The 10,000-nt window shown below is 49.5% G+C and overlaps 3 non-coding genes across 3 annotated transcripts in view; all 3 read left to right on the top strand.

Moving 5' to 3' along the window:
- The first annotated feature begins 4,173 nt into the window (after window positions 1–4,173).
- LOC124338737 lies at window positions 4,174–6,467 on the top strand. The gene has a single exon (XR_006917978.1). It is a non-coding gene; the product is annotated as a small subunit ribosomal RNA (ribosomal RNA).
- A 930-nt stretch (window positions 6,468–7,397) lies between these two features.
- On the top strand, window positions 7,398–7,550 carry LOC124338681. Its single transcript, XR_006917926.1, has one exon. It is a non-coding gene; the product is annotated as a 5.8S ribosomal RNA (ribosomal RNA).
- Window positions 7,551–8,191: 641 nt separating this feature from the next.
- LOC124338689 overlaps window positions 8,192–10,000 on the top strand; it is a 4,575-nt gene continuing 2,766 nt past the window's right edge. The window contains exon 1 of the ribosomal RNA XR_006917935.1: window positions 8,192–10,000. This exon is cut by the window's right edge and continues 2,766 nt beyond it. This is a non-coding gene — a ribosomal RNA (large subunit ribosomal RNA).

Genomic DNA, 10,000 nt, shown 5'->3' with positions numbered 1-10,000 from the left:
GGCGGCCCGGCCCGGGCTCTGGTGAAAGTCCGGCGACCCTCTCGGAAATGAGCTTTTTCGTACAGTTACTGCCCGGAACATCCACCACTTTCCTATATAGGGAAGAGGTTGTCGAAAATGAAAATTGAAAAAATTTTCTAAGTCCGAAAAATTGAAAAATTTTTCTAAGTCCCGACGATGGATAGTGAAGCTATAGGCGGCACTGGGACGAGCAAAGACGGCTGAAAAAGAGAGAAAGAGCGAAAGAAAAAAAGTTGGAAAAAATTTCTAAGTCCTAAAATTTCCAAGACCGGTTTTTGGTGGAGACCGGTCGGCAGTTGAGCGGGCGGCCCGGCCTGAGCTCAGGTGAATGTCCGGCAAAATTTCGGAAATCAACTTTTTCGTACAGTTACTGCCCGGAACATCCACTACTTTCCTATATAGGGAAGAGGTTGTCGAAAATGAAAATTGAAAAAATTTTCTAAGTCCGAAAAATTGAAAAATTTTTCTAAGTCCCGACGATGGATAGTGAAGCTATAGGCGGCACTGGGACGAGCAAAGACGGCTGAAAAAGAGAGAAAGAGCGAAAGAAAAAAAGTTGGAAAAAATTTCTAAGTCCTAAAATTTCCAAGACCGGTTTTTGGTGGTGACCGGTCGGCGGGTGTGATGGTAAGCCCCGCCTGAGCTCTGGTGAAAGCCCGGCAAAATTTCGGAAATCAACTTTTTCGTACAGTTACTGCCCGGAACATCCACTACTTTCCTATATAGGGAAGAGGTTGTCGAGAAAGAAAAAGTTGAAAAATTTTCTAAGTCCTAAAATTTCCAAGACCGGTTTTTGGTGGTGACCGGGCGGCAGTTGAGCGGGCGGCCCGGCCTGAGCTCAGGTGAATGTCCGGCAAAAATTCGGAAATCGACTTTTTCGTACAGTTACTGCCCGGAACATCCACTACTTTCCTATATAGGGAAGAGGTTGTCGAAAAAAAGAAAGTTGAAAAATTTTCTAAGTCCGAAAAATTGAAAAATTTTTCTAAGTCCCGACGACGTGGTAGTGACGTGGTTGGCGGGACTTGGACGTATAAAGGCCGATGAAAAAAAATGGAAATGGAAATGAAAATTTCTCGATTTCCGACGACGGTGTTTGGCAACGACTCTCTCGCCCGGCCACTGGTCGGCGCGAGAGAGGAGTGAGCGAGACCCGTCGATTCGAAAAGAGAAGCCGTCACACCGTCGAGGCGTGGCGGCTCTCAAGTGGGTTGGTCGGGCGTGTCGTGATGACTCGCGACCGTAAAAAATTCCCACTCAAATTCTCCCATTTCCGACGACGGTGTTTGGCAACGACTCTCTCGCCCGGCCTCTGGTCGGCGCGAGAGAGGAGTGAGCGAGACCCGTCGATTCGAAAAAAAGCCGTCACACCGTCGAGGCGTGGCGGCTCTCAAATGGGTTGGTCGGGCGTGTCGTGATGACTTGCGACCGTAAAAAATTCCCACTCGTCGAAAATTTTCTAAGTCCCAACTTTGAAAACGACGGTTCCTGAAAGTCGGCTGGCGGTTGGATGGGGCAATGTCCCCGTCCAATCGCTAAAAATGAGCCGGAAAACGGAGACATTATGCGGCGGAACATTAGTGGTTTTCCTTAGTATAGAAGAGGTCTCGATTCCTAAACTCGGAAAAATTTTCAGAGTCCCAAAAATTTTCGAAGTGTCGAATAGTTTGGTTTCTCGAATTGAAAATTTTTTTCAAATTTGCGACATTACGACAAGCAGCGATTGTAAAGCCCGGTCCAAATTTTTCAAACGAGTCTTACTTCTTGTTAGTCCGCCTGGCCGATACCAAAGAATGGCCGACCGTCGACTATCGGGCGAATAGACGGGTGAAAGAAATAAAGTCGAAGCCGGTGGTTGGATAGATATCGAAGGGAAGGCGAAAGAGGCGAAAAGGAAAGCGCGAAATTTCTTTAGTAGCTTCGACGCAAAAACTTTGGTATCGACGGGGAGCTTTGGGAAATGAAACGAAGACGCAGAATGGGAAGTTGTCCGGTTCGGCGTTAGTTGTAGTTTCATTTCCACCGTAGCTGAGCTCCTTTCCGCCCGCCACTTCACATGATTTTAGTTTCGATTCCGTTCGATCGCGCTTGCACTGTCTTTGTTTTTTTTTCACTGCTTGGATCGCGGCTTTGCTCTAACCAGTTTAGCCCCATGCGATCAAAAAGTCTTAAAAAAAAACAACCGTTGAACGGAGACGAACTCGATGAGCTGTCGGTGTGTGAAATATCATTCCTTCGGTAAAACCGTTTTCGAAATTTCCGATGGTCGGTATATGTAAAAATATATCCGAACCGCGATGTGGACGGGAATTCAAACGCCCGCTTCACCGATTGGTGCGACAGCTGAGAAGCTCGTCACTCGATCCAACGACTCTTGGTCGAAAAGTTCAGAAGAGGTGCGCGCGTCAAACATTTTTTTGGTTTCGGACGTTTCGTTTCTTCGGCACGTGTGGTTTGTCTGTGGCCGTCTGTGAGAGAAATCGGACGCTTGTTCTTTGTTATTTTACCGTAACAAGACAAGACGGGAAAGATTCTTTCTTCCAAACTTACGGCATCATAACCATCAGCGTTTACCGTCAGCGACGATACGGAAGAGAAAAGAAAATGGTGCGCGTCTTTTCACTTTTTGACACCGTATCAAAAAAAATTACCGTTCAGGCGGAAATGTGTGTGTGTGTGTGTGAGCCGAGAGATAAAAATAAAAAAGCCACCAAACAGAACGCTTTCAAATTATTTCGTGCGGCGTGCGCATATTTCACATTTTGCCGTTTGACGGAAGCTCGTTGTGTGGAACACAGAAGTGGAGATGGACGGAGTTGAAGGGGGGCGAAGACGGCCCGGTCGGACAAAGTCAAGAGATTGAAATATACGAGAGAATTGGGTGGAAGTGATGGCAAATCTATAAAATTCAAAAATCGGATGAGATGCGAGGACCGCAAAATGTGGCGTCGACTCTGACTCTCTTTTACTACGAACTTCCCTTCGACGGAAGATATCGAGAGCTGAGCTGAGCGCCCGCTGAGTATGGCCGGCGTAATTACAAACGAGTTACGGTTGGAGCTATATCGATTGTACGTATCCCGAACGTTCATCGAACAAGCCAGATCAACTCGGCGCCCGGTAAGATGTACGCTCAGTTATGGCCATGACACACGAAGGGAGAATTCAAACGGCTGTGAGTGTACGGCCCGCCCGGAGTTGTGTGTAGGCAGTGACCTCTCAAGAAAAAACGTAAAAAATTTTTTTTTGACAGTCACCGGTCTGCGACAAGTAATCAGTACGAAACTTGGGTGCAATGCAAAAAACATTTTGAGAATCCTTGCTTGACAACAACGAATCTAACACGATAAAAAAACGATCCCCATCGGTGTACCGCTTGCTTTTCTCGCGCTTCGGCGCAGAATCGCTTATTCAGCTGCCCTTGGAATATGTTCGTTTCGTGCATACTTGATCTCGGTCATTCTTCGGTGAACTCTTAAAGAATTGCGCACTTTTATAGGGGTAGTCTGGTTGCTTGTCTCGACTTGAAATGATTTGTTTTTTTCCGCCCATGACTTTCTATACGATGCCTCTATGCTGGCCTCTGACCGCGGTTGTTCCGAGTTTTCTCTTTCTCTTCGAAAGTCTTTGCGGAAAATTCTGCCTCGTGTGACCGTTGAGCGGTGAGGTGTGTGTGTGTGTGTGTGTCGTGCGGGGTGATGCGAGAGTGTGCCTCGGCGGTGGAAAAATAAAAATAAAACTCTGAGCCCACAAAAATTTAAAAGATGTATGCTTGTCAGCTTAGTAAAGCAGGCTTGACTTATGAGCATACAGCACGCCACATATGACCGTCGAAAACCGTAATACGGGAAAAAAAGTTGATGAATATATCAAGACCGGTCGAATGAATCCGATTCACTTTGGGCTCATAGACCGTTGAATGGTCTTTGACTTTGGAAATTGAAATGAAAAAAATCCAACAAACGGATCGGATCGGTGTTTCTCTTCACTGGGACTCGCTGTGACACGCCAGGCGTTGCGATCAAAAATTTTAGTTTCCGAAGAAAAAGAAAAAAAACGAAAAACGTGTTGATTTGGTGTGTGTTTGGTGATGCGTGGGCGAAATAAAAACCCGCAACTCGCCGGATGCATATCAAACAAACATACACGAAATACCTGGTTGATCCTGCCAGTAGCATATGCTTGTCTCAAAGATTAAGCCATGCATGTCTAAGTACAAGCCGCTAGACGGCGAAACCGCGAATGGCTCAATAAATCAGTTATGGTTCCTTAGATCCACTCCATCCTACTTGGATAACTGTGGTAATTCTAGAGCTAATACATGCACTCGAGCCTCGACTGCGGGCTTTCGGGCTCGCAGAAGAGGTGCTTTTATTAGATCAAAACCAGTCGGGGCCGGGCTTTCGGGCTCGCGCACCGTACCAATTTTGGTGACTCTGGATAACTTCACGCCGATCGCACGGCCTTCGCGCCGGCGACGTATCTTTCAAATGTCTGCCTTATCAACTGTCGATGGTAGGTTACGCGCCTACCATGGTTGCAACGGGTAACGGGGAATCGGGGTTCGATTCCGGAGAGGGAGCCTGAGAAACGGCTACCACATCCAAGGAAGGCAGCAGGCGCGCAAATTACCCACTCCCGGCACGGGGAGGTAGTGACGAAAAATAACGATACGGGACTCTTCCGAGGCCCCGTGATTGGAATGAGTACACTTTAAATCCTTTAACGAGGAACCATTGGAGGGCAAGTCTGGTGCCAGCAGCCGCGGTAACTCCAGCTCCAATAGCGTATATTAAAGTTGTTGCGGTTAAAAAGCTCGTAGTCGGATGTCTGTCTTCGGCCGGGCGGCGCCGCTCTGAATCAAGGGTGTTGCGTTTCACGCTCTGGGAGCCCGGGTGTCAAAGCCCGACTCTCTTCACGGTCGGACAACATCGCCGGAGTGGTGGTCGGTGCGTCGTTGTTGTATCTGCGGCCAGAGTTGGAAAGTTCTTTCGGGTTCTTTTTTAATTTTGGTCGTAGTTGACTCGATTCGCTCCACCCAGTCAATCGTTCGGGGTGCCCTTCACCGGGTGTCTCGGGCGGCCGGCAACGTTTACTTTGAACAAATTAGAGTGCTCAAAGCAGGTGTATCCCAACGCCTGAATATCGCAGCATGGAATGATGGAATAGGACCTCGGTCCGATTTTGCTGGTCTTTTACTTTTGGACCCGAGGTAATGGTCAATAGAGACGGACGGGGGCATTCGTACTGCGGCGACAGAGGTGAAATTCTTGGACCGCCGCAAGACGAACAACAGCGAAGGCATTTGCCAAGAATGTTTTCCTTGATCAAGAACGAAAGTTAGAGGTTCGAAGGCGATCAGATACCGCCCTAGTTCTAACCATAAACGATGCCAACCAGCAATCCGTCGGAGTTACTCCAATGACTCGACGGGCAGCTTCCGGGAAACCAAAGTCTTTGGGTTCCGGGGGAAGTATGGTTGCAAAGCTGAAACTTAAAGGAATTGACGGAAGGGCACCACCAGGAGTGGAGCCTGCGGCTTAATTTGACTCAACACGGGAAACCTCACCAGGCCCGGACACTGGAAGGATTGACAGATTGAGAGCTCTTTCTTGATTCGGTGGGTGGTGGTGCATGGCCGTTCTTAGTTGGTGGAGCGATTTGTCTGGTTAATTCCGATAACGAACGAGACTCTAGCCTGCTAAATAGGTGACGGGTTTTATCAATTGAAACCGAAGGGAGTACGGAGGCGTCGGGATCAGGTGGCGGCGATTCGGGTCTCGGTGGGACTGGTTCCTTTAGTGAGGCAATCTCTCGGCTTGGTTTCGTTGTGCTTTGTTCGTCGGGTGTACGGCCTTCACGGGTTGGTTGCCTGGCGGATGAGGTATGGCGGGGCTTTGTCGGGAATGTCTCGCGGGGGCTGGCTCTATTGTTATTCGGTCGTCGTCATCCCCGGCGATACCTTCTGCTCTCGCGTCCGTCACGCAGTCTTCTTAGAGGGACAAGCGGCGTCCAGCCGCGTGACAGTGAGCAATAACAGGTCTGTGATGCCCTTAGATGTCCTGGGCCGCACGCGCGCTACACTGAAGGAATCAGCGTGTTTCACTCTCCCTGTCCGAAAGGACCGGGTAACCGCTGAACCTCCTTCGTGGTTGGGATTGGGGACTGCAATGATCCCCATGAACCAGGAATCCCTAGTAGGCGCGGGTCACTAGCCCGCGTCGATTACGTCCCTGCCCTTTGTACACACCGCCCGTCGCTACTACCGATTGAATGATTTAGTGAGGCCTTCGGACGGGCTTGTCGGGGTGCCGTCGAGTGGGGAGCAATCTCTGCCCGTGCGGTGCCTACCAACGGCGAGACTGAAAGATGGTCGAACTTGATCCTTTAGAGGAAGTAAAAGTCGTAACAAGGTTTCCGTAGGTGAACCTGCGGAAGGATCATAAACGAACAAGACAAATGTTTTGCGCATATGGCTTTGGTTGAGCACGAAACAACTAAAAGTTGCAAAACAAAAAAACCCCATCAAAAGTCTTTCGGCGTAAGACATCGTATGAACTATGTGTGGGTTGACGGAAGAAAATCATTTATTTTGAACGGGTATCAGGCGCTCTGATGCGCGGTGGTTTAAAGCGGATTCGCCTTTTCAAATTGATTTTTCTTTCCTCTCGGCTCAAAAAAAAACACAAAGTCTTTCGATTTGGTCTATGGCCGTGAGCAAATTCTTCCTGCTTCGATGGTGAATGTCTCTATAGATTCATTCGACCTTTAGCGGCGCTCACAGTGTTGACGTTAGTAGAGTGAAGAATACGATAGCCCGCCTGGGCCGCGAGTACCGAAGGAACAATAAAGGAGATTTTATAAAGTCTTAGTCCCTAAATCAAACACTTTGAAAAATAAAAACTCGGTGGATGGAGAGTCGGAAAAAAAAAAAACATCAAGATTTTGAACGGGTATCAGGCGCTCTGATGCGCGGTGGTTTAAAGCGGATACGCCCAATCGAAATTGTTTTTTTTTGTTTCTCTCTTCGTCTTCGGGATTTTTTGATTCTCGGTGGGGGACGAAAGTGTGAGACTTTACTCTGGACGTTCTTTTCGGGCGTAGATACTCGTGGTTGCGTGCGTGTGCGTCGTATAGACTAACACTCCAAAGCCCGACACTATGCCGTTGAAAACCGAATGTTTTTTAAGCTTGCCCTTCGCCCTCTCGATGAAGTAGGAAGAATTCAAAATCACAATAACACACTAAACCCAAATTCTAGTACGAGTGTTTATCGGAACATTTTCTTTCTGGCTTTCTTTCTCCGCCCTCGCATTCATTTGCTTGGGCGGGTTGGAGAAAAAGAGAGAAGAAAACGAATATGTCGTTTTATATACGACCCTGAACGGTGGATCACTAGGCTCGTGGATCGATGAAGAGCGCAGCAAAGTGCGCTAATCCATGCGAACTGCAGAACACATGGAGCATCGAAATCTTGAACGTAAATGGCGGCCCAGCTTCTCGCTCGGGCCACATCTGACTGAGGGTCGGTCGAATGATGAACGAACAGAGATTTTTTCAGTCTTGGTTTTGCATGTTGGGTCGCGGCGAGATTTATTTTTCACCCGGCCTGACCGCATAAAAGCTCCCGAATCTCTAACGTCTGGGTGCCGCGCGACTTAAGTGTCCGCGATGCCTCAAATACAAAAAAGGGGGAAAAATAAAAGAAGGTTCGCCCTGTTTTGTTTTTTTCCTCTCTATTCAAAAGAAACCTTTTTCGATGGCAAAACAGATGGGAAATTTTTGAGCCAACTCAAAAAAAAATTTTAGAAATAAACACATCTTCTCGAACAAGGTGTCGGCTGCGTGTGCGCGATATACCGCTTCAACGCGAGTTTAGTTGTGTGTGTGCGCCGGGCGTGTCGAAGTGTCGACCACCGCGAATTATCACTCACTCTAACCGCTCGTTATGCAAGCTTGGTTCGCGCACGACGCGTTGTTTCAATACAAAAAGCCGCAGGACGCCCTGTCACTTTTCGTAAATTAATTTTTGCGAATAACGAGAGACTCGCTTTATTTCGAAAAAAAAAAATTTGAACCGGCAATTATTCAATCTTTCCCGGCTTTAAAACGCCAAAGTCTGCCGAGCTAGATAAAGTGTTGTCTCCTTTTGAAAACAAACAATTCATTCTGACCTCAGTTTAGATGAGACTACCCGCTGAACTTAAGCATATCAGTAAGCGGAGGAAAAGAAACTAACAAGGATTCCCTTAGTAGCGGCGAGCGAACAGGGATGAGCCCAGCACCGAACCTCGCGCCCGGTTGAGCGGGTGCCGAGGAATGTGGTGTTCGGGAGGATCGTGCGCGTCTGTCCGGTATCTATCGTCCAAGTCTCCATGAACGGGGCGAGCAACCCACAGAGGGTGTCAGGCCCGTAGATAAGACGAGCCGAGACCGTGCATCGGATCCCTTCCCAAGAGTCGGGTTGCTTGAGCGTGCAGCCCTAAGCGGGAGGTAAACTCCTTCTAAGGCTAAATATCGCCACGAGACCGATAGCGAACAAGTACCGCGAGGGAAAGTTGAAAAGAACTTTGAAGAGAGAGTTCAAGAGTGCGTGAAACCGTTCAGGGGGTTAAACGGGTGGGCCCTCGAAGGTCGAACAAGTCCCCGCTCCCGGCACTTGGTTGTATGCCCTTAACGCTGCATGGAGACTGCCTGAATTGGCGGCTCTCTTGCATAAGTCGTTCTGCGATCGCAATAGCCACGCCAAGGTCCGCAAGTGGGGGGCCTAGTAGGACTCCGCGACCGACTGGGTGTCTGTTACACGGGGCGTCCGTTAGCGAGTTTCGTGGTTACCTTCGCGGGTGCCGCGATGACGAGCGCGGCGTTTCCCAACAGTACTGCCCGGTCGTGACCTGTCTCCTCCCGGGAGGTGTCGTAGCTTTTTTTTGTAAAAGAGAAAAAGTTGCGGTGCTCAACCTGTGGAGGCCCAGAGCGGAGAGTAGAAGTCGGGTCCCACCCGACCCGTCTTGAAACACGGACCAAGGAGTCTAACATGTGCGCAAGTCGTCGAGAAATTATCAAACTAAACTCGCGAGGCGCAATGAAAGTGAAGCGGCCCCGATGAGGGTGCATCCGCGAGGGGTGATCCCGTCTCGAACAGAGCGGGCGCAACCCCAGGGCGTCCGAATGCTCGCGAGATCTTTCCCCCTTAAAAGGGTTTGGTCGAGTCGGCCGGACGAACCCAGAGCGCACACGTTGGGACCCGAAAGATGGTGACCTATGCCTGGCCAGGACGAAGCCAGGGGAAACCCTGGTGGAGGTCCGCAGCGATTCTGACGTGCAAATCGATCGTCGGAGTTGGGTATAGGGGCGAAAGACTAATCGAACCATCTAGTAGCTGGTTCCCCCCGAAGTTTCCCTCAGGATAGCTGGTGCTCGCAAAGAGAACAAACGGAGTTTCATCCGGTAAAGCGAATGATTAGAGGCCTTGGGGTCGAAACGACCTCAACCTATTCTCAAACTTTCAATGGGTGAGAAGCCCGGCCTTTTTCCTTGATTGAGGCCGCGGCAATTGATTTGAATCTGAGCGCCCAGTGGGCCATTTTTGGTAAGCAGAACTGGCGCTGTGGGATGAACCAAACGCCCGGTTAAGGCGCCTAAACGACGCACATTTCGGATCCCACGAAAAGGAGTTGGTTGCTAAAGACAGCAGGACGGTGGCCATGGAGGTCGGAATCCGCTCAGGAGTGTGTAACAACTCACCTGCCGAAGCAACTAGCCCTTAAAATGGGAGGCGCTATAGCGTCGTGCCTATACCGGGCCGTCGGTCGGCAGAGCGAATAACGTCCGTGTCAGCTCGAAGAGAGCGACGGCGCTGAGGCCCCGACGAGTAGGGGGGTCGCGACGGTGAGCGTAGAAGGGTTGTGGGCGTGAGCCTGCCCGGAGCCGCCGTCGGTGCAGATCTTGGTGGTAGTAGCAAATACTCCAGAGGGATCCT

The sequence above is a fragment of the Daphnia pulicaria genome, chromosome 4, assembly GCF_021234035.1.
Source record: "Daphnia pulicaria isolate SC F1-1A chromosome 4, SC_F0-13Bv2, whole genome shotgun sequence".
Classification (NCBI taxonomy): Eukaryota; Metazoa; Arthropoda; class Branchiopoda; order Diplostraca; family Daphniidae; genus Daphnia; species Daphnia pulicaria.
Note: the sequence above shows the minus strand (reverse complement) of the source record. Positions and strands in the feature narration are given on the sequence as shown.